General features: G+C 48.1%; 2 long non-coding RNA genes across 2 annotated transcripts in view; one reads left to right on the top strand and one right to left on the bottom strand.

The window, feature by feature from the left end:
- Window positions 1-9,001, bottom strand: part of LOC310897995 — a 99,597-nt gene extending 90,596 nt beyond the window's left edge. The window contains exon 1 of the long non-coding RNA XR_014582878.1: window positions 8,866-9,001. This is a non-coding gene — a long non-coding RNA (uncharacterized lncRNA). The remainder of the gene's footprint in view (window positions 1-8,865) is intronic.
- LOC310897992 overlaps window positions 1-24,556 on the top strand; it is a 927,268-nt gene that overhangs the window by 881,565 nt on the left and 21,147 nt on the right. The window contains exon 10 of the long non-coding RNA XR_014582875.1: window positions 8,783-24,556. This exon is cut by the window's right edge and continues 21,147 nt beyond it. This is a non-coding gene — a long non-coding RNA (uncharacterized lncRNA). The remainder of the gene's footprint in view (window positions 1-8,782) is intronic.

Genomic DNA, 24,556 nt, shown 5'->3' with positions numbered 1-24,556 from the left:
GTCCAGAGAGTGCTTTGGCACCAGTGGGGATGCACTGCAGTTACTCCAGAGACTGCACTGGCACCACTGGGGATGCAGTGCAGTGAGTCCAGAGAGTGCACTGGCACCACTGGGGATGCAGTGCAGTGAGTCCACAGAGTGCACTGGCACCACTGGGGAAGCAGTGCAGTGAGTCCAGAGAGTGCACTGGCACCACTGGGGATGCACTGCAGTGAATCCAGTGAGTGCACTGGCACCACTGGGGATACAGTGCAGTGAGTCCAGAGAGTGCACTGGCACCACTGGGGATGCAGTGCAGTGAGTCCAGAGAGTGCACTGGCACCACTGGGGATGCATTGCAGTGAGTCCAGAGAGTGCACTGGCACCACAGATGATGCAGTACAGTGAGTCCAGTGAGTGCACTGGTACCACTGGGGATGTAGTGCAGTGACTCGAGAGAGTGCACTTGCACCACTGGGGATGCAGTGCAGTGAGTCCAGAGAGTGCACTGGCACCACTGGGGATGCACTGCAGTGAGTCCAGAGAGTGCACTGGCACCACTGGGGATGCAGTGCAGTGAGTCCAGAGAGTGCACTGGCACCACTGGTGATGCACTGCAGTGAGTCCAGAGATTGCACTGGCACCACTGTGGATGCAGTGCAGTGAGTCCAGAGACTTCACTGGCACCACTGGGAATGCAGAGAAGTGAGTGCAGAGAGTGCACTGGCACCACTGGGGATGCAGTGCAGTGAGTCCAGAGAGTGCACTGGCACCACTGGGGATGCAGTGCAGTGAGTCCAGAGAGTGCACTGGCACCACCTGTGATGCAGTGCAGTGAGTCCAGAGAGTGCACTGGCACCAATGGGGCTGCAGTGCAGTGAGTCCAAAGAGTGCACTGGCACCACTGGGAATGCACTGCAGTGAGTCCAGAGAGTGCACTGGCACCACTGGTGATGCAGGTCAGTGAGTCCAGAGAGTGCACTGGCACCACTGGGGATGCAGTGCAGTGAGTCCAGAGAGTGCACTGGCACCACTGGGGATGCACTTCAGTGAGTCCAGAGATTGCACTGGCACCACTGGGGATGCAGTGCTGTGAGTCCAGAGAGTGCACTGGCACCACTGGGGATGCAGTGCATTGAGTCCAGAGAGTGCACTGGCACAACTGGGGATGCACTTCAGTGAGTCCAGAGAGTGCACTGACACCACTGGGGATGCAGTGCAGTGAGTCCAGAGAGTGCACTGGCACCACTGGGGATGCACTGCAGTGAGTCCAGAGAGTACACTGGCACCAGTGGGGATGCAGTGCAGTGAGTCCAGAGAGTGCACTGGCAGCACTGGGGATGCAGTGCAGTGAGTCCAGAGAGTGCACTGGCACCACTGGGGATGCAGTTCAGTGAGTCCAGAGAGTGCACTGGCACCACTGAGAATGCACTTCAGTGAGTCCAGAGAGTGCACTGGCACCACTGGGGATGCAGTGCTGTGACTCCAGAGATCGCACAGGCACCACTGGAGATGCAGTGCAGTGAGTCCAGAGAGTGCACTGGCACCACTGGGGATGCACTGCAGTGAGCCCAGAGAGTGCACTGGCACCAGTGGGGATGCACTGCAGTGAGTCCAGTGAGTGCACTGGCACCACTGGGGAAGCAGTGCAGTGAGTCCAGAGAGTGCAGAGGCACCACTGGGGATGCAGTTTAGTGAGTCCAGAGAGTGCACTGGCACCACTGGGGATGCATTGCAGTGAGTCCAGTGAATGTACTGGCACCACTGGGGATGCACTGCAGTGAGTCCAGAGAGTGCACTGGCACCACTGAGAATGCACTTCAGTGAGTCCAGAGAGTGCACTGGCACCACTGGGGATGCACTTCAGTGAGTCCAGAGAGTGCACTGGCACCACTGGGGATGCACTGCAGTGAGTCCAGAGAGTGCACTGGCACCACTGGGGATGCAGTGCTGTGACTCCAGAGAGTGCACTGGCACCACTGGGGATGCTAGGCCTAGGAAGTGCTGGGGGAAGAACGTTAGGTTTACTCCTGTAAATATTACCCCGAAGTGGGCTTTTGTTCATGTTTGGTGTAGGGTAAACCCAGTGAGTAGTGGGAATCAGTGAGTAAATCCTGCTAGAATGGCAAAGACGGCGCCTATGGATAGGACGTAGTGGAAGTGGGCAACTACGTAGTACGTGTCGTGCAGGGCGATGTCTAGGGAAGAGTTTGCAAGAACGATTCCTGTTAATCCTCCGATGGTAAATAGGAAGATAAATCCTAGAGCTCATAGTATTGGGGGGGGGTCTCATTTGATTGTTCCTCCGTGCAGGGTGGCTAGTCAGCTAAATACTTTGATTCCGGTAGGGATGGCAATGATTATAGTGGCTGATGTAAAGTAGGCTCGGGTATCAACGTCTATTCCTACTGTAAACATGTGGTGAGCTCAGACGATGAATCCTAGGAAGCCGATGGATAGTATGGCTCAGACTATTCCCATGTAGCCGAAGGGCTCCTTTTTGCCTGAGTAGTACGTGACTACGTGTGAGATGATTCCGAACCCCGGTAGGATCAGAATATAGACTTCTGGGTGTCCGAAGAATCAGAATAGGTGTTGGTACAGGATTGGGTCTCCTCCTCCAGCGGGGTCGAAGAATGTGGTGTTTAGGTTTCGATCAGTTAGTAATATTGTAATACCGGCGGCGAGTACGGGGAGTGATAGAAGGAGTAGGATGGCGGTAATTAGTACGGATCAGACAAATAGTGGGGTTTGGTATTGTGAGAGTGCGGGGGGTTTTATGTTGATGGCTGTGGTGATAAAGTTGATGGCCCCAAGGATGGAGGAGATACCGGCTAAGTGGAGTGAGAAGATAGCCAGGTCTACTGAAGCTCCGGCGTGGGCAAGGTTACCTGCTAGGGGAGGGTAGACAGTTCAGCCTGTGCCGGCGCCAGCTTCTACAGTGGATGAGGCTAGTAGGAGGAGGAATGATGGGGGGAGGAGTCAAAAGCTTATGTTGTTTATTCGCGGGAATGCTATGTCGGGGGCACCGATTATGAGGGGGACTAATCAGTTGCCGAATCCTCCGATCATGATGGGTATGACTATAAAGAAGCTTATTACAAAGGCGTGAGCGGTAACGATTACATTGTAAATTTGGTCGTCGCCTAGGAGAGTTCCTGGTTGTCCTAGTTCTGCGCGGATTAATAGGCTGAGTGCGGTGCCGACTATTCCTGCTCATGCCCCGAAGATGAGGTACAGGGTGCCAATATCCTTATGGTTAGTGGAAAATAGTCATCGGTTGATGAAGGTGACGGGTAAGATGGTTGAGTGTTGAAGCGTTAGGCTGTAGTCCTTTTTACAGAGGTTTAATTCCTCTTCTTATCGGCTCTGTAGTGAAATTCATGTTGAGTTGCAAGCTCATCGATGCGCACTAGGGTGCGTCAGGGTCTTTGTAGGCAGAAGCCAATTGGTTTAGGCATTTAGCTGTTAACTAGAGTTTTGTGGGATCGAAGCCCATCTGTCTAGGGAGGCTTTAGCTTAATTAAAGCGTCTGACTTGCATTCAGAAGATACAGGTTAATATTCTGTAAGTCTTAATGTGCAGAAACTAAGAGGGTTTAACTCTTATTTAAGGCTTTGAAGGCCTTCGGTTTGGGGTGTTATCCTAAGTTTCTAGACAATGGCATGTATTATTGGGGACAGGGGAAGTAAGAGGATTGATAGTGAGGCAAGGACCGCAGTAGGTGTGCTTGGGGCTTTGCTAGTGTATCATTGTTTTATGTGGTTAGAGGAGTTGGGGGGAAGGGTAATTGTTGAGTGGTATGCGAGGCGTAGGTAGAAGAAGAGGCTGAGCAGTGATAGCATGGCAATTGCCATGGCTGCTGGTGTTATTTCCTGTTTAGTTAGTTCTTGGATGATAAGTCACTTTGGTATAAAGCCTGTTAATGGGGGGAGGCCTGCTAGGGATAAAAGTACTAGTATTAGGGTGGCGTTTAGCAGTGGGGTTTTTGTTCATGAGGTTGTGATCATGGATAGGTTAAGGGCTTTGATTTTGTTAAGGGCTAGGAATACGGCTGATGTTATGATTGTGTATAGGTAGAAGGTAAGTAAGGCCAATTTGGGGCTGTAAACTAGGATGATGGCGATTCAGCCTAAGTGGGAGATGGACGAGAAGGCTAGGATTTTGCGTGTTTGTGTTTGGTTCAGTCCTATTCAGCCTCCTAGTGCTGTTGAGGCTAGGGCCATGGCGGTGAGTAGAGCTGGGTCGAGGGATTTGGATGTTAGTAGGAGCAGGGTTAGTGGGGGGAATTTTATGAGGGTCGAGAGTAGCAGGGCTGTTATTAGTGGCGATCCTTGTAGTACTTCTGGGAATCAGAAGTGAAATGGCACTAGGCCCAGTTTAATAGCGATTGCTGCTGTCAGTAGTAGACAGGAGGTTGGGTGGTTTATTTGTGTGATGTCTCATTGGCCGGTGACTCAGGCATTGGTTATGCTAGAGAATAGGACCAGGGCGGAAGCAGCTGCTTGGGTTAGGAAGTATTTCGTTGCGGCTTCTACTGCTCGTGGGTGGTGGGATTTGGCAATTAGGGGAATGATGGCTAGTGCGTTGATCTCCAGTCCTGTCCAGGCCAGAACTCAGTGGTTGCTGGAAATTGTGATTGTGGTGCCCAAGATGAGGCTGAAGGTTATGATTGGGGTCGCGTAAGGGTTCATTAGTAGAGGAGGGGGTTAAACCATCATTTTCGGGGTATGGGCCCGATAGCTTGATTAGCTGACTCTACTAGAAAATAATATAAGGGAAGTATGGAGAATTTTGATTTCTCTTGTGTGGGTTCAATTCCTACTTTTCTAAGGTCAACAGGAAATGAGAGGGCTGTTATACCTCTATGTTCACTTTATCATAGTGACCCTTTGTAGTTCAGGCACATTTCCTTATGTAAGGAGGTAGGCCTGCATAGCAGATAGGTATGCTGATGTGTCAGAGGCACAGAGCTAGTGTGAGGGGTAGGAAGTTTTTTCATAGTAGGTGCATTAGTTGGTCATATCGGAATCGTGGGTATGAAGCTCGGACCCATAAGAAACCAGAAGATAGTAGGAGGACTTTTGTGGCTAGGATGACGGGGAATAGTTCTGTGGGTGGCCCTAGGGCGCTTGGGTTTAGGAATATGATGGCTGTAAGTGTATTTATTAGCATAATGTTCGCATATTCAGCTAGGAAGAATAAGGCGAAGGGTCCTGCGGCGTATTCAACGTTAAACCCTGAGACTAGCTCAGATTCACCCTCTGTGAGGTCAAAAGGAGCTCGGTTTGTCTCTGCTAGGGTGGATACGTATCATATTATTGCTAGGGGTCATGAGGAGAAAATGAAGTATAGAGGCTCCTGTGCGACGGCAAAGGAGCTGAGTGTGTAGCTTCCGCTTAGTATGATTATTGATAGCAGGATTATGGCCAGTGTCACTTCGTATGAAATGGTCTGTGCTACTGCCCGTAGGGCTCCGATTAGTGCGTATTTTGAGTTCGAGGCTCAGCCTGATCATAGGACTGAGTAGACGGCTAGGCTTGACATGGCTATTAGGAAGAGAACTCCGAGGTTTAGATCTGCTAGGGGAAATGGGAGTGGTAGTGGTGCTCAAGTGGTGAGGGCTAGGACAAGGGCTAGTATTGGTATCAGAATGAATAGAAGTGGGGAAGAGGTAGAGGGTCGGATGGGCTCTTTGGTAAATAGTTTCAGTCCGTCCGCAAATGGTTGAAGTAGGCCAAAAGGCCCGACAACGTTAGGGCCTTTGCGGGATTGTATGTAGCTTAGGATTTTCCGTTCTACTAGGGTTAGGAAGGCTACGGCAATCAGGATTGGGATGATGTATAGGAGGGATATAACGAGGCAGCTTAGTGTTGTTATTTGAATCATGGGTGAAGCTAGGGAGAGGATTTGAACCTCTGGGGAAAGGGCTTAAGCCTTCTGCACTTGCCGGGCTCTGCCACTCTAGCTGGTCCTTTTCTAGGATTGAAAGTGGTGGGGGAAGGCCCTCTTCACGGTTTAGTTGGTTTCACTGCTTAGAGGGGGGGGGCGTGCTTGTGGTATTGGCCCCACTTTCCCGGTCCTTTCGTACTGGGGAGAGTGTGTCATAGATAGAAACCGACCTGGATTGCTCCGGTCTGAACTCAGATCACGTAGGACTGTTAATCGTTGAACAAACGAACCCTTAATAGCGGCTGCACCATTAGGATGTCCTGATCCAACATCGAGGTCGTAAACCCCCCTGTCGATATGGGCTCTTGAGGGGGATTGCGCTGTTATCCCTGGGGTAGCTTGGTCCATTAATCAATTATATTGGGTCTGGTCACTGTTAGCACTTTGAGGGGTAGCTCTAGGTAAAGAGGTATGGTCTTGTTTTTGGAGGATTTGTTCTCCTCCAAGGTCGCCCCAACCGAAAAATATCGACCAGGCTCTGCGATGGTAGTGGCCCCAGTGGGGTTGATTGAGGATTCGCGGTGGTCGTTGATTTTTAAGTTCCACAGGGTCTTCTCGTCTTATGTTCACATCCCCGCTTTTGCACGGGGAGATCAATTTCACTGATTATCTGTGAGAGACAGTTAAGACCTCGTTTAGCCATTCATACAAGTCTCGATTTATGGGACAATTGATTGCGCTACCTTTGCACGGTTAGGATACCGCGGCCGTTAAACCTAAGTCACCGGGCAGGCATCACCTTCAATACTTGTTTAATTTGCTGAAGGCTATGTTTTTGGTAAACAGTCGGGCCTTATTAATTTGCCGAGTTCCTTTCACAGATTTTAATCGCTCTTATAGGCGCTCCTGAGTCGGGTTAACAGGGTTAGTTAATACGTGGTCTTGTAGGGGTTTTTGTATCTGTCTAGGTCTGTTAATAATGTTTCTATGTAAGCTTGCGCCGTTAGAGGGGTGTGGCCCTGTACATGAGGGGCCTAGGATGATTCCTAGGATTGTTATGAGGATGGCAGCGGTTTTGGTGATAAGGGGTATGGTTATTGGGGGGGTTTTGGTTGGTGTGATGAAAGAGGTAATGATTATTCCTGCTGTAATGCTGCCTAGGGCGAGTCGGGTTAGGGGGGCGGTGATTAGTGGGTTGTTTTCGTTTATTGATACTATTGGGGGGATTCGGGTTTGTCCAGCTTGGACTAGGATGGTTATGCGGATGCTGTAGGTTGCGGTGAATGCTGTGGCTATAAGGGTTAGGAGTAGGGCTCAAGTATTTAGGTATGATGTGTTTAAGCTTTCGATGATGAGGTCTTTTGAGTAGAATCCGGCTAGGAATGGGGTTCCTATCAGCGCCAGGTTTCCGATGGTTAGGCAGGAAGTAGTGACTGGGAGTATTTTCTGTAGGCCTCCTATCTTTCGGATATCTTGTTCTCCGTTTAGGTTGTGGATGATAGACCCTGAGCATAGGAATAGTATGGCTTTAAAGAAGGCATGGGTTGAGATGTGTAGGAAGGCTAGTTGTGGGAGGTTTAGTCCGATAGTGACTATTATTAGTCCTAGTTGGCTGGATGTTGAGAAAGCAATGATTTTTTTGATGTCATTTTGGGTTAGGGCGCATGTGGCAGCGAATAGGGTTGATAGAGCACCTAGGCATAGGCAGGCAGTTAGGGCTGTCTGGTTGGTGGCTAGCAGGGGGTGCATGCGGATGAGCAGGAAGATTCCGGCTACTACTATGGTACTGGAGTGCAGTAGGGCTGATACTGGGGTGGGGCCTTCTATTGCTGCGGGCAGTCATGGGTGGAGTCCAAATTGGGCGGATTTTCCTGCGGCTGCGAGGATTAATCCTATGAGGGGGAGGATTGGGGTTTGGTGGGGGTGTACGGCTTGTTGGATCTCTCAGGTGTTGAATGTTGAAGCTAGTCATGCTATGCTCAGGATCAGTCCGATGTCTCCGATTCGGTTGTAGATTACGGCTCGTAGGGCGGCGGTGTTGGCATCTGCTCGGCCTTGTCATCAGCCGATGAGAAGGAAGGACATGATTCGTACTCCTTCCCAGCCTACGAATAGGAGGAATATGTTGTTTGCGGTTGTTAGGAGGAGTATGGCGACTAGGAATGTCAGTAGGTAGGTGAAAAATTTTGTTACGTATGGCTCTGAGGCCATGTATCATATGGCGAATTGTAGGATTGATCATGTTACAAATAGGGCGATTGGAAGAAATGTTATTGAGTATTGGTCTATTTTTAGGCTCAGGGGGATTTTAAAGTTTATAATGAATTTTCACTCCCAGTGGCAGGTGACAGATTCTACTCCCGAGTAGATGAATGCGGTTGTAGGGGCTAGGCTAATTAGGAATGCGGTTTTAACAGCGCGGGTGGTGGCTTGTGGGGTGTTTTTAAAGTTTTTAAATAGAAATGGCAGGATGATTGGGGTTAGGAGGATTGTCAGCGTGAGTAGTGTGAGGGAGTTGATTAGTAGTGTGGGGTTCACTACTTTTACTTGGATTTGCACCAAGATGGGTGGTTCCTAAGACCAGTGGATTGCTGTTATCCTTTAAAAGTAAGGGGGCTGAGGTTTTAGGCTCAGATGTAAGAGTTAGCAGCTCTTGTTGGTTAAACCCTCCCCTCGGCAGGTAAGAAGGTTTGAACTTCTATTCTTAGAATCACAGTCTAATGTTTGGTTTAAACTATACTTGCATGAGGGGATTCCGGAGATCAGTTCGGGTTTGAGGATTAGGAGGAATATTGGGATAATGTGGAGTGTTATGAGCAGGTGTTCTCGCGTGGTTGAGTTTTGCATAGATGTGATGTGGGAGGGGATTGAGCCTCGTTGGGTCATTAGTAGTATGAATAAGGTGTAGGAGGCGGTTAGTAGGGTTGCGATTCCTGTTAGGATGATCGTGAAGGCAGATCAGTTGAATAAGGTGATTATAATGGTTAGCTCTGCTATGAGGTTTGTTGTTGGGGGTAAGGCTATGTTTGTTAGATTGGCCAGCAATCATCAGGTAGCTATGAGTGGTAGGAGAGGTTGTAGGCCTCGTGTGAGTAGTAGAATTCGGCTGTGCGTACGTTCATAGTTTGTGTTGGCTAGGCAGAATAGTATGGAGGAAGTTAGTCCATGGGAAATTATTAGGATCATTGCCCCTGAGAATGATCAGTGGGTTTGGATTATTCCTGCGGCGATAACTAGGCCTATGTGGCTAACGGATGAATAAGCGATTAGTGATTTTAGGTCTGTCTGTCGTAGGCAGATTGAGCTAGTCATTAGGGCGCCTCATAGGGCCAGGGTTAGGAAGGGGTAGTGCAGGAGGTTGGACAGTGGGCCCATAAATAGAGTGACTCGTATAATTCCGTATCCTCCTAGCTTTAGTAGTAGGGCGGCGAGGAGTATTGAGCCTGCGATGGGTGCTTCTACGTGGGCTTTTGGCAGTCAGAGGTGTAGGCCGTATAGTGGGGCTTTTACTATGAATGCTATGAGCAGTGCTAGACCTGATAGTATTCCTGTCCATGAGGTGGATAGGGTTGGGTGGGTTAGTTGTAGGGTTGGCAGGTGCAGGGTGCCAATTTTCACGTATAGGTGTATGATTGTGATTAGCAGGGGTAGAGAGCTTACTGGCGTGTAGAATAGCAGGTAGATGCCAGCGCTTAGGCGTTCTGGTTGGTTCCCCCATCGGGTGATTAAGATTAGGGTGGGAATGAGGGTTGCTTCAAATGAGATGTAAAATAGTGCTAGTTCTGTGGTGGAAAAGGCTAGTAGGATGAATGGCTGGACTGCGACTAAGGTTGAGATAAAGATTCGTTTGCGTTGTAGGGGTTCTTGTTGCAGGTGGTTTTGGCTTGCTATGATTATGAGTGGGAGTAGTCAGCAGGATAGTACTAGGAGGGGGGATGAGATTTGGTCAATTCCTGTTCAGTTGGATAAAAATTTGTAGGGGTAGTAGGTTGGGATTAATCACTGTAGGCTTAGGGCAGCGATTAGGAGGCTGTATAAGGTGGTGTTAGTCCATAGAAATTTTGGTGGAGACAGCAGGGCTGTTGGAAGAAGTATGATTGTGGGTAGGATGATTTTTAGCATTGCAGGAGGTTTAGGTTGTGTAGATGGTCAGAGCCATGTGTGCGGGTGGAGGCTACTAGGATGGCCAGGCCTGTGCCCGCCTCACACGCTGAGAAGGTTAGCATGAGAATTGGTACCATGGTGAATGAGGAGACTTGGTTTTCGATGGATCATATTGATAGGCCTACGAATATCGATAATATTATGCTTTCAAGGCATAGTAGGGCGGATACTAGGTGGGTTCGGTGGAAGGCTAGCCCTAGTCCGCTGAAAATGAAGGCTGAGTAGAAGCTTAAATGTAGGGGCGACATAAGAAAGTTACAGGGTTGGCTGTAATCTGCTGGGTCGAAACCAGCTATCTTTTTGGTTAGACTAACTTTCTGTTATTCTGCTCATTCTAGGCCCCCTTGAATTCACTCGTAGGCCAGTCCGAGTGTTAGGAGAAGGAGGATCACTACAGTTCAGGTGAGGGTCATTAGGGGGGATTGGAGTTGGACGGCTCATGGCAGGGGGAGTAGGAGGGCGATTTCTAGGTCGAATAGGACGAACAGGATGGCTACTGAGGAAGAATCGGACTGAGAATGGTAATCGAGCAGATCCAAGTGGGTCGAATCCACATTCGTACGGTGAGAGTTTCTCTGAGTCGGGGTTTATTTGGGCGAGTCAGAAGTTTAATGCGGTTAGGGCGGCGCTTAGGATTGATGATAGGGCGAATATGAACATGAGTGCGTTCATTGCTCTCCTCTGGGTTTATACCAGATTCTAGAGATTGGAAGTCAATTGTAATTAATATACTAGAAGAGCAAGATCCTCATCAGTAGATGGTTATGTAGAGGAATAGTCAGATGACGTCTACGAAGTGTCAGTATCAGGCTGCTGCCTCGAATCCGAAGTGGTGGTCTGATGTAAAGTGGAACTTGATCAGTCGGAAGAGGCAGACGGTCAGGAAGGAGGATCCGATGATTACGTGGAGTCCGTGGAATCCAGTGGCAACGAAGAAGGTAGATCCGTAGACGCTATCAGCGATTGAGAATGGGGCTTCGTGGTATTCTATTGCTTGTAGGGCTGTGAAGTAGAATCCCAAGAGGATCGTTAGGGTTAGGGCGTGGATGGCATGTTTTCGGTTTCCTTCTGTGATGCTGTGATGGGCTCACGTTACGGTAACGCCTGAGGCTAGTAGGATGGCTGTGTTTAGTAGGGGGACTTCTATCGGGTTGAGTGGTTTAATTCCTGTTGGGGGTCATTGGCCTCCTAGTTCTGGGGTTGGGGCCAGGCTCGAGTGGAAGAACGCTCAGAAGAACCCTAAGAAGAAGAATGCTTCGGATGTGATGAAAAGGATTATGCCGTATCGTAGGCCTTTTTGGACTGTGGGAGTGTGATGGCCTTGGAAGGTGCTTTCTCGTACAATGTCTCGTCATCATTGGAGTATTACTAGGAGTATTGAGATGAGGCCTAGGGTTAGTAGTATGGATGAGTTGTAGTGGAATCACATGATTAATCCTGAGGTTGTGAGTAGGGCGGCGGCTGCCCCGAAGATTGGTCAAGGGCTTGGGTCAACTATGTGGTATGAGTGTGCTTGGTGTGCCATTAGATGTTTTCTTGTAAGTATAGGCTTAGAAGGAGCACGAAGACGTAGGCCTGGATTATGGCTACTGCTACTTCTAGGATGGTTAGGAGTAGTAGGATGATTATTGTTAGGATGGATACTGCAGGAAGGGTGGGTATTAATGCAATGGAGGCTGTAGAGATGAGTTGGATGAGTAAGTGTCCTGCTGTAAGGTTGGCTGTAAGGCGGACTCCGAGGGCTAGGGGGCGGATTAGTAGGCTGGTTGTTTCGATCAGGATTAGTGCGGGGATTAGGGGTGTAGGGGTACCTTCGGGTAATAGGTGGGCTAAAGAGGCTGATGGTTGGTTTCGTAGGCCTGTTAGTAGTGTGGCGAGCCATAGTGGGAAGGCTAGGGCTATGTTCATAGATAGTTGGGTGGTTGGGGTGAATGTATATGGAAGGAGGCCTAGAAGGTTGATTGTAAGAAGTATGATTATTAGGGATGTAAATATTATGGCTCATTTGTGGCCATTTTTGTTGAGTGGGACTATTAGTTGTTTTGTGATTAGGTGAAGGAGTCATGTTTGGATAGTAGAAAGGCGGTTGTTGATTCATCGGTTGTTTGGGGACAGGAATAGTAGGGCTGGGAAGAGTAGGGATAGTAGGATTAAGGGGATGCCGAATAGATTGGGGCTGGAAAATTGGTCAAAGAAGCTTAGGTTCATGGTCAGGATCATGGTGTGGGTTTGGTAGTGAGGGAGGTCTTATTTGATGGGGGGTTGGTTGTGGTGAAGGCTAGTAGTTTTGGTTGGATGAGGAGTGCTAGGGTTAATCAGGTTATAATTATGATTGAAAATCATGGTGCGGGGTTAAGCTGTGGCATATCATTAAGGAGGGGGAAGTCCCTCTTTGGCTAGCTTAAAAGGCTAGTGCTGTTGCATAGCTTCTTAATGATTAGGATGATGATAGAAGGGACGATCAGGCCTCGAAATGTGGGAGTGGGGTTGATTCTACTACAATGGGTATGTAGCTGTGATTAGCCCCGCAAATTTCTGAGCATTGTCCGTAAAAAATCCCAGGCCGGGTGGTAATGAATGAAGTTTGGTTTAGTCGGCCTGGGATTGCGTCTGTTTTAACTCCGAGCGTTGGGACTGCTCAGGAGTGGAGTACGTCTCCTGCAGTAATGATCACGCGGATGGGGGATTCTATTGGGATAACTACGCGGTGGTCAACTTCTAGCAGTCGGAAGTGGCCGTTGGGTAAGTCTGGGGTGGGCACTATGTAGGAGTCGAATGATAGGTCTTTGAAGTCTGTGTATTCGTAGCTTCAGTATCATTGGTGGTCGATGGCTTTTAGGGTGAGGTCTGGTTCATCGATTTTGTCCATTATGTAGAGGATTTGTAGGGATGGGAGGGCGAGGAGTACCAGGACGATAGCAGGTAGGATTGTCCAGATCAGCTCTACTTCTTGGGCGTCTACAGCATTGGACGAGAGTTTTTCTGTTAGTATGTGGGCTAAAAGGTAGAGAACTAGGCTGCAGATAGCTAGGGCAACGATTAGGGCGTGGTCGTGGAATTCAACGAGTTCTTCTATGATGGGTGATGAGGCGTCTTGGAATCCTAGTTGGGAGTGGTTGGCCACATGAGATGTACAGGATTTTTACCTGTGATTTAGTCTTGACAAGGCTATGTAATTGGTTTACTAACGTCTCATAAGAAAGAAGCATGAGCGGTTAATGCAGTTGGCTTGAAACCAGCATGTGAGGGTTCGATTCCTTCCTTTCTTGTACCTGGACGAAGGCCGGTTCCTCGAAAGTATGGTATGGGGGAGGGCAGCCGTGGATTCATTCAACGTTTGTGGTAGTTAGTTCTGGTTATAGGACTTTTCGTTTGGCCGAAAAGGCTTCTCAGATGATGAATACTAGTATGATTACGGCTACTATTGAGATTAGGGAGCCGATGGAGGAAATGGTGTTTCATAGTGTGTAGGCGTCGGGATAGTCCGAGTATCGTCGGGGTATTCCTGCTAGGCCTAGGAAGTGCTGGGGGAAGAACGTTAGGTTTACTCCTGTAAATATTACCCCGAAGTGGGCTTTTGCTCATGTTTGGTGTAGGGTAAACCCAGTGAGTAGTGGGAATCAGTGAGTAAATCCTGCTAGAATGGCAAAGACGGCGCCTATGGATAGGACGTAGTGGAAGTGGGCAACTACGTAGTACGTGTCGTGCAGGGCGATGTCTAGGGAAGAGTTTGCAAGAACGATTCCTGTTAATCCTCCGATGGTAAATAGGAAGATAAATCCTAGAGCTCATAGTATTGGGGGGGTCTCATTTGATTGTTCCTCCGTGCAGGGTGGCTAGTCAGCTAAATACTTTGATTCCGGTAGGGATGGCAATGATTATAGTGGCTGATGTAAAGTAGGCTCGGGTATCAACGTCTATTCCTACTGTAAACATGTGGTGAGCTCAGACGATGAATCCTAGGAAGCCGATGGATAGTATGGCTCAGACTATTCCCATGTAGCCGAAGGGCTCCTTTTTGCCTGAGTAGTACGTGACTACGTGTGAGATGATTCCGAACCCCGGTAGGATCAGAATATAGACTTCTGGGTGTCCGAAGAATCAGAATAGGTGTTGGTACAGGATTGGGTCTCCTCCTCCAGCGGGGTCGAAGAATGTGGTGTTTAGGTTTCGATCAGTTAGTAATATTGTAATACCGGCGGCGAGTACGGGGAGTGATAGAAGGAGTAGGATGGCGGTAATTAGTACGGATCAGACAAATAGTGGGGTTTGGTATTGTGAGAGTGCGGGGGGTTTTATGTTGATGGCTGTGGTGATAAAGTTGATGGCCCCAAGGATGGAGGAGATACCGGCTAAGTGGAGTGAGAAGATAGCCAGGTCTACTGAAGCTCCGGCGTGGGCAAGGTCACCTGCTAGGGGAGGGTAGACAGTTCAGCCTGTGCCGGCGCCAGCTTCTACAGTGGATGAGGCTAGTAGGAGGAGGAATGATGGGGGGAGGAGTCAAAAGCTTATGTTGTTTTATTCGCGGGAATGCTATGTCGGGGGCACCGATTATGAGGGGGACTAATCAGTTGCCGAATCCTCCGATCATGATGGGTATGACTATAAAGAAGATTATTACAAAGGCGTGAGCGGTAACGATTACATTGTAAATTTGGTCGTCGCCTAGGAGAGTTCCTGGTTGTCCTAGTTCTGCGCGGATTAATAGGCTGAGTGCGGTGCCGACTATTCCTGCTCATGCCCCGAAGATGAGGTACAGGGTGCCAATATCCTTATGGTTAGTGGAAAATAGTCATCGGTTGATGAAGGTGACGGGTAAGATGGCTGAGTGTTGAAGCGTTAGGCTGTAGTCCTTTTTACAGAGGTTTAATTCCTCTTCTTATCGGCTCTGTAGTGAAATTCATGTTGAGTTGCAAGCTCATCGATGCGCACTAGGGTGCGTCAGGGTCTTTGTAGGCAGAAGCCAATTGGTTTAGGCATTTAGCTGTTAACTAGAGTTTTGTGGGATCGAAGCCCATCTGTCTAGGGAGGCTTTAGCTTAATTAAAGCGTCTGACTTGCATTCAGAAGATACAGGTTAATATTCTGTAAGTCTTAATGTGCAGAAACTAAGAGGGTTTAACTCTTATTTAAGGCTTTGAAGGCCTTCGGTTTGGGGTGTTATCCTAAGTTTCTAGACAATGGCATGTATTATTGGGGACAGGGGAAGTAAGAGGATTGATAGTGAGGCAAGGACCGCAGTAGGTGTGCTTGGGGCTTTGCTAGTGTATCATTGTTTTATGTGGTTAGAGGAGTTGGGGGGAAGGGTAATTGTTGAGTGGTATGCGAGGCGTAGGTAGAAGAAGAGGCTGAGCAGTGATAGCATGGCAATTGCCATGGCTGCTGGTGTTATTTCCTGTTTAGTTAGTTCTTGGATGATAAGTCACTTTGGTATAAAGCCTGTTAATGGGGGGAGGCCTGCTAGGGATAAAAGTACTAGTATTAGGGTGGCGTTTAGCAGTGGGGTTTTTGTTCATGAGGTTGTGATCATGGATAGGTTAAGGGCTTTGATTTTGTTAAGGGCTAGGAATACGGCTGATGTTATGATTGTGTATAGGTAGAAGGTAAGTAAGGCCAATTTGGGGCTGTAAACTAGGATGATGGCGATTCAGCCTAAGTGGGAGATGGACGAGAAGGCTAGGATTTTGCGTGTTTGTGTTTGGTTCAGTCCTATTCAGCCTCCTAGTGCTGTTGAGGCTAGGGCCATGGCGGTGAGTAGAGCTGGGTCGAGGGATTTGGATGTTAGTAGGAGCAGGGTTAGTGGGGGGAATTTTATGAGGGTCGAGAGTAGCAGGGCTGTTATTAGTGGCGATCCTTGTAGTACTTCTGGGAATCAGAAGTGAAATGGCACTAGGCCCAGTTTAATAGCGATTGCTGCTGTCAGTAGTAGACAGGAGGTTGGGTGGTTTATTTGTGTGATGTCTCATTGGCCGGTGACTCAGGCATTGGTTATGCTAGAGAATAGGACCAGGGCGGAAGCAGCTGCTTGGGTTAGGAAGTATTTCGTTGCGGCTTCTACTGCTCGTGGGTGGTGGGATTTGGCAATTAGGGGAATGATGGCTAGTGCGTTGATCTCCAGTCCTGTCCAGGCCAGAACTCAGTGGTTGCTGGAAATTGTGATTGTGGTGCCCAAGATGAGGCTGAAGGTTATGATTGGGGTCGCGTAAGGGTTCATTAGTAGAGGAGGGGGTTAAACCATCATTTTCGGGGTATGGGCCCGATAGCTTGATTAGCTGACTCTACTAGAAAATAATATAAGGGAAGTATGGAGAATTTTGATTTCTCTTGTGTGGGTTCAATTCCTACTTTTCTAAGGTCAACAGGAAATGAGAGGGCTGTTATACCTCTATGTTCACTTTATCATAGTGACCCTTTGTAGTTCAGGCACATTTCCTTATGTAAGGAGGTAGGCCTGCATAGCAGATAGGTATGCTGATGTGTCAGAGGCACAGAGCTAGTGTGAGGGGTAGGAAGTTTTTTCATAGTAGGTGCATTAGTTGGTCATATCGGAATCGTGGGTATGAAGCTCGGACCCATAAGAAACCAGAAGATAGTAGGAGGACTTTTGTGGCTAGGATGACGGGGAATAGTTCTGTGGGTGGCCCTAGGGCGCTTGGGTTTAGGAATATGATGGCTGTAAGTGTATTTATTAGCATAATGTTCGCATATTCAGCTAGGAAGAATAAGGCGAAGGGTCCTGCGGCGTATTCAACGTTAAACCCTGAGACTAGCTCAGATTCACCCTCTGTGAGGTCAAAAGGAGCTCGGTTTGTCTCTGCTAGGGTGGATACGTATCATATTATTGCTAGGGGTCATGAGGAGAAAATGAAGTATAGAGGCTCCTGTGCGACGGCAAAGGAGCTGAGTGTGTAGCTTCCGCTTAGTATGATTATTGATAGCAGGATTATGGCCAGTGTCACTTCGTATGAAATGGTCTGTGCTACTGCCCGTAGGGCTCCGATTAGTGCGTATTTTGAGTTCGAGGCTCAGCCTGATCATAGGACTGAGTAGACGGCTAGGCTTGACATGGCTATTAGGAAGAGAACTCCGAGGTTTAGATCTGCTAGGGGAAATGGGAGTGGTAGTGGTGCTCAAGTGGTGAGGGCTAGGACAAGGGCTAGTATTGGTATCAGAATGAATAGAAGTGGGGAAGAGGTAGAGGGTCGGATGGGCTCTTTGGTAAATAGTTTCAGTCCGTCCGCAAATGGTTGAAGTAGGCCAAAAGGCCCGACAACGTTAGGGCCTTTGCGGGATTGTATGTAGCTTAGGATTTTCCGTTCTACTAGGGTTAGGAAGGCTACGGCAATCAGGATTGGGATGATGTATAGGAGGGATATAACGAGGCAGCTTAGTGTTGTTATTTGAATCATGGGTGAAGCTAGGGAGAGGATTTGAACCTCTGGGGAAAGGGCTTAAGCCTTCTGCACTTGCCGGGCTCTGCCACTCTAGCTGGTCCTTTTCTAGGATTGAAAGTGGTGGGGGAAGGCCCTCTTCACGGTTTAGTTGGTTTCACTGCTTAGAGGGGGGGGGGCGTGCTTGTGGTATTGGCCCCACTTTCCCGGTCCTTTCGTACTGGGGAGAGTGTGTCATAGATAGAAACCGACCTGGATTGCTCCGGTCTGAACTCAGATCACGTAGGACTGTTAATCGTTGAACAAACGAACCCTTAATAGCGGCTGCACCATTAGGATGTCCTGATCCAACATCGAGGTCGTAAACCCCCCTGTCGATATGGGCTCTTGAGGGGGATTGCGCTGTTATCCCTGGGGTAGCTTGGTCCATTAATCAATTATATTGGGTCTGGTCACTGTTAGCACTTTGAGGGGTAGCTCTAGGTAAAGAGGTATGGTCTTGTTTTTGGAGGATTTGTTCTCCTCCAAGGTCGCCCCAACCGAAAAATATCGACCAGGCTCTGCGATGGTAGTGGCCCCAGTGGGGTTGATTGAGGATTCGCGGTGGTCGTTGATTTTTAAGTTCCACAGGGTCTTCTCGTCTTATGTTCACATCCCCGCTTTTGCATGGGGAGATCAATTTCACTGATTATCTGTGAGAGACAGTTAAGACCTCGTTTAGCCATTCATACAAGTCTCGATTTATGGGACAATTGATTGCGCTACCTTTGCACGGTTAGGATACCGCGGCCGTTAAACCTAAGTCACCGGGCAGGCATCACCTTCAATACTTGTTTAATTTGCTGAAGGCTATGTTTTTGGTAAACAGTCGGGCCTTATTAATTTGCCGAGTTCCTTTCACAGATTTTAATCGCTCTTATAGGCGCTCCTGAGTCGGGTTAACAGGGTTAGTTAATACGTGGTCTTGTAGGGGTTTTTGTATCTGTCTAGGTCTGTTAATAATGTTTCTATGTAAGCTTGCGCCGTTAGAGGGGTGTGGCCCTGAGTTACTTATTTTAGCATTAATTCTCCTATATTCATAGGTTGACCTGTTTGTGATAAGGGAATCATCTTATTTTGGTATTTTTAGGTGGTGGAGCTTTGACGCACTCTTTTTTGATGGCTGCTTTAGGGCCCACGGTAGGATCAGTAGTAAGAATTATCCGCTAGTCGAGGTTGTGTCCTTTTTTAATGGAGCTGTCCCTCCATTAAATAGCTCTTAATCATCTCATTAGGGTTCAGGATGTCCGGTAGGGAGGATTAAGGGGGAACTTAGATTCGTTTCACAGGTAACCAGCTATCACCCAGCTCGGTTGGCTTTTCACCTCTACTGACAAGTCATCCCACTCTTTTGCAACAGAGACGGGTTCGCTCTCTTTAACTGCTTGAAAGTAGCTCGCTTGGGTTTCGGGGGGGCAAACTTTAGTTCACTTTGCTTGGTTGTTCTCGCTAAACCATGATGCAAAAGGTACAAGGGTTGATCTTTGCTGTCTGTCGCTTTGATTGTTTCACTGCTATTTCATCTTTCCCTTACGGTACTGGGGTCTCTATCGCGTCTAAGTGTCTTTTCTATCGCCTATACTAAGACTGTAAAATGCTTTAGTTTAATTAGTTTAGTAAATTCTTTAGTTTTGGTGTACTATTTGTGTGGTTGAGCTAGAGGGGGGGCTTCAAGACGATCCGGTCTAGTAGATATCTTTCAGGTGTAAGCTGAGTGCTTTGGTGTTATAGCTACGTCTTGATATTCTAAGTACACCTTCCGGTACACTTACCTTGTTACGACTTACCTCATCTTCAGCGTATTTATGGTATTAGTTATGTGGGATGTGGCTTTTGAGGAGGGTGACGGGCGGTATGTACGTGCCCCAGGGCCGGCTTAAAGTAGGCTCTATTGTCCCACTTTACTGCTAAATCCGCCTTCCAGAAGTGGTTTCACGCTTCTTTCCGTGTGCCCTATGAATAGGGAATGTAGCCCATTTCTTCCACTCCATAGGCTATACCTTGACCTGTCTTATTAGCGGGGTGCTATTGTGTCCACTGTTGTGCTCTCATTCGAGGTGGGCTGGCGACGGCGGTATGTAGGCTGTGTTGGCAAGGGGTGGTTGGGTTAATCGGGGATTATCGATTGTAGAATAGGCTCCTCTAGGTGGGTTTGGGGCACCGCCAAGTCCTTAGAGTTTTAAGCGTTTGTGCTCGTAGTTCTCTGGCGGATACTTCGGTAAAGTAAGTATCAAGATTTAGGGCCAGGCATAGTGGGGTATCTAATCCCAGTTTGGGCCCTGGCTTTCGTGGGTTTAAATCAGTCGTTAGTTCCTAAGATCATCTTAATGGTGTGTTTAGGTGCATCTTGGGCTTATGACAGCTCAGTTGCATTTTGATCTTAGTTAGCTAGGATAGGCATTTTACCACTCTTTACGCCGTGTCAATAGGACGGTTGATTTGGGTTTCTTGTATGACCGCGGTGGCTGGCACAAGATTTACCAACCCTTGAAGTTAGGCTGTTGCTATAACTAAGTCAAGTTTGCACTCATTGCTTAATGTTAATTACTGCTGAATACCCGTGGGGGCGTGGCTTAGCGAGGCGTCTTGGGCTACTACTTGGGTGTGCCTGATACCCGCTCCTCAAGGCCTGTATGGGGGTAGGTGGTCGAGGGCGTTTACACTGGGGCGCGGATACTTGCATGTATATATTTAGCAAAAACCAACCGTAAGGTTAGGACTAAGTCTTTTGTCCGCAGGCATGTTTTATGCCATCTTGGCAACTTCAGTGCCATGCTTTGTGTTAAGCTATGTGGACGGGGGTGTGGTTAGCTGATAGTTGAGTGGTGAGTGAGAGTGAAGTATATGAAATTATTGCTTGTGTTTACTATTTTTAGTACTGGAGTTTCTCTAATAAGTTTAAGTTATTTTGTATGTGTTTGTGTGTATATGTACATCGTTCCGATGATGTCATGGAAGGGATGATTAATGGAGTTTTAGAGGTAGTTTGCTGGGATTGGGCGATGAAGGTTTATGCTACATGGTGGTTAGCGAAAGTTTACTGGTTTAGTTTGTGAAGCGCAGGGGTTGCGCTTAATGATTTGTTGTTTTGTGCTATGTCCAACGAGCATTCATCCAATAGCCCCATTTAACCCGGAGGGTGGAGGTAACATTAACTGAATGTGGTCAAAGTGCATCAGTGTCAGGATGATTCCCCATATACGCCAACCGTCTCATCGAGGGACCCTTGAAATATAGGATAGGCCGTGAGGCAGGTGTGTCCAGGCTTAGATTGTGGGACCCCCGAGATCACTGGGAATAGCCACCTGTGAGGTAACCCCGGAAAAAATAAGAGGAACCAGAGGCGCCAAAAAGCTGGAACATGCCACGATTACGCATTGAGAAGGTGAAAGTACTCACAGATGCCACTTTGAAGGGCAAGGAGGGGTGAGTGAACCCAATGGATGGCCCTGACCGAGGAACCAGAGGCGCAAAAATGTGAGGAGGGCGAGGGGTTTAGGGGGAACGTATGGGCCTGAAGCTAGTCATACCGGACATTATGTGCAACGGGTTGCTGATTTCACGTGAGGAGTACGATTAATAAATCCGTCTGATACGAACTGCATGAGATATGTGGTGGAGAGTTGTTGTTGGAGCATGTCCTGTGAGCATTCATTAAAATGGGGTCTTGTTATGCGCTTGAGTGGAGTTGTATTGGGTGTTGTGGGGTATGGTCCTAGAACATTCATGCCGGGTGGTTTGGTAGGAGTGTGTTTAAGGGTTTAATGGCCGTGTACATGTATGGGTTTAGCACCTGCTTATAAGATAGTCCGTATATAATGTATATTACTGGTACTATAGTATGTATGTATATGGGGTATATAAATTTATGCACGAATATGCATAACCAAATACCCCCGCCTCGGGGGGGGAGGGGGGGGGGGTTAAGCATAATGGCATAGATGGGGTAGAATTATTGGGGGCTTGCGGTTAGTTCCTGTAGTTGAGAACAATGGCGGCTTTTCGAGCCGCAGGCCTCGGGTAGTGTCCGGGCAGGAATAATGACTTATTTTATGTTTTTTTTAGGGATTTGCTTTGCGGTGGGTGTTTTGGGTGTGGCGTCGAATCCTTCGCCGTATTATGGGGTTGTTGGTTTGGTGTTAGCGTCTGTGGCGGGGTGCGGGTGGTTGCTGGGCCTTGGGGTTTCGTTCGTGGCTTTAGTGCTGTTTATGGTGTATTTGGGGGGTATGCTGGTGGTGTTTGTTTATTCAGTAGCTTTAGCAGCGGAGCCTTTCCCTGGGGCTTGGGGGGATTGACGGGTGATTGGATGTGCAATAGCGTTTGTGGCAATTGTTTTTGGGGGGTTGGTGTTTGGGGGGTTTATGGGGGCTTGGAAGTTCGGGGTTTCTACTGTGAATAATGTTGGGGTGTTTGTTGTTCGGTCGGATTTTAGTGGAGTTTCCATGTTTTATTCACATGGGGCAGGGATGTTTTTAGTGGCGGGTTGGGGGCTGTTGTTGACTTTGTTTGTTGTATTGGAGCTTGTGCGGGGGTTGTCGCGGGGTGCTATTCGGGCGGTTTAGGGGTTAGGGTCAGAGAATAGTTTATTGAAAATGCCAGCTTTGGGAGCTGGAGATAAAGGTTTGAGTCCTTTTTTTCTGAGTTTGGGGTACTCTAAGAAGTGGTAAGTCTTCAATCTTTGGTTTACAAGACCAATGTTTTTATAAACTATTAGAGTATTTAGCAGTTGAGTATTTTGTTTTCTAGGGCGCTTGCGGCGGGGAGGAGAAATAGGAGGATAGTGAAGTAGGCGATTGAAGCGAGTTGGCCGATGATGATGAATGGGTGTTCGACGGGTTGGCTTCCTACTCATGTTAGGACGAGGAGGTCGGCGACTAGTACTCAGAATAGGAGCTGGGAGAGTGGTCGGAATGTTATTGCTCGTTGTTTTGATTTGTGCAGGAATGGGATTAGGAATAGGATCAGTACGGAGGCGGCCAGTGCTAATACGCCTCCTAGTTTATTTGGGATTGAACGTAGGATGGCGTAGGCGAATAGGAAGTATCATTCTGGCTTGATGTGTGGTGGGGTTACTAGTGGGTTTGCTGGGGTGAAGTTTTCTGGGTCTCCCAGGAGGTTAACCGCTCATGCTTCTTTCTTATGAGACGTTAGTAAACCAATTACATAGCCTTGTCAAGACTAAATCACAGGTAAAAATCCTGTACATCTCATGTGGCCAACCACTCCCAACTAGGATTCCAAGACGCCTCATCACCCATCATAGAAGAACTCGTTGAATTCCACGACCACGCCCTAATCGTTGCCCTAGCTATCTGCAGCCTAGTTCTCTACCTTTTAGCCCACATACTAACAGAAAAACTCTCGTCCAATGCTGTAGACGCCCAAGAAGTAGAGCTGATCTGGACAATCCTACCTGCTATCGTCCTGGTACTCCTCGCCCTCCCATCCCTACAAATCCTCTACATAATGGACGAAATCGACGAACCAGACCTCACCCTAAAAGCCATCGGCCACCAATGATACTGAAGCTACGAATACACAGACTTCAAAGACCTATCATTCGACTCCTACATAGTGCCCACCCCAGACTTACCCAACGGCCACTTCCGACTGCTAGAAGTTGACCACCGCGTAGTTATCCCAATAGAATCCCCCATCCGCGTGATCATTACTGCAGGAGACGTACTCCACTCCTGAGCAGTCCCAACGCTCGGAGTTAAAACAGACGCAATCCCAGGCCGACTAAACCAAACTTCATTCATTACCACCCGGCCTGGGATTTTTTACGGACAATGCTCAGAAATTTGCGGGGCTAATCACAGCTACATACCCATTGTAGTAGAATCAACCCCACTCCCACATTTCGAGGCCTGATCGTCCCTTCTATCATCATCCTAATCATTAAGAAGCTATGCAACAGCACTAGCCTTTTAAGCTAGCCAAAGAGGGACTTCCCCCTCCTTAATGATATGCCACAGCTTAACCCCGCACCATGATTTTCAATCATAATTATAACCTGATTAACCCTAGCACTCCTCATCCAACCAAAACTACTAGCCTTCACCACAACCAACCCCCCATCAAATAAGACCTCCCTCACTACCAAACCCACACCATGATCCTGACCATGAACCTAAGCTTCTTTGACCAATTTTCCAGCCCCAATCTATTCGGCATCCCCTTAATCCTACTATCCCTACTCTTCCCAGCCCTACTATTCCCGTCCCCAAACAACCGATGAATCAACAACCGCCTTTCTACTATCCAAACATGACTCCTTCACCTAATCACAAAACAACTAATAGTCCCACTCAACAAAAATGGCCACAAATGAGCCATAATATTTACATCCCTAATAATCATACTTCTTACAATCAACCTTCTAGGCCTCCTTCCATATACATTCACCCCAACCACCCAACTATCTATGAACATAGCCCTAGCCTTCCCACTATGGCTCGCCACACTACTAACAGGCATGTTTAACCATGTACGTGCCCCAGGGCCGGCTTAAAGTAGGCTCTATTGTCCCACTTTACTGCTAAATCCGCCTTCCAGAAGTGGTTTCACGCTTCTTTCCGTGTGCCCTATGAATAGGGAATGTAGCCCATTTCTTCCACTCCATAGGCTATACCTTGACCTGTCTTATTAGCGGGGTGCTATTGTGTCCACTGTTGTGCTCTCATTCGAGGTGGGCTGGCGACGGCGGTATGTAGGCTGTGTTGGCAAGGGGTGGTTGGGTTAATCGGGGATTATCGATTGTAGAACAGGCTCCTCTAGGTGGGTTTGGGGCACCGCCAAGTCCTTAGAGTTTTAAGCGTTTGTGCTCGTAGTTCTCTGGCGGATACTTCGGTAAAGTAAGTATCAAGATTTAGGGCCAGGCATAGTGGGGTATCTAATCCCAGTTTGGGCCCTGGCTTTCGTGGGTTTAAATCAGTCGTTAGTTCCTAAGATCATCTTAATGGTGTGTTTAGGTGCATCTTGGGCTTATGACAGCTTAGTTGCATTTTGATCTTAGTTAGCTAGGATAGGCATTTTACCACTCTTTACGCCGTGTCAATAGGACGGTTGATTTGGGTTTCTTGTATGACC

Source organism: Anser anser (genome assembly GCF_964211835.1).
Source record: "Anser anser genome assembly, chromosome: 3".
NCBI lineage: Eukaryota > Metazoa > Chordata > Aves > Anseriformes > Anatidae > Anser > Anser anser.
The sequence above is the reverse complement of the archived record's forward strand: the minus strand, read 5'-3'. Positions and strand labels throughout refer to the sequence as shown.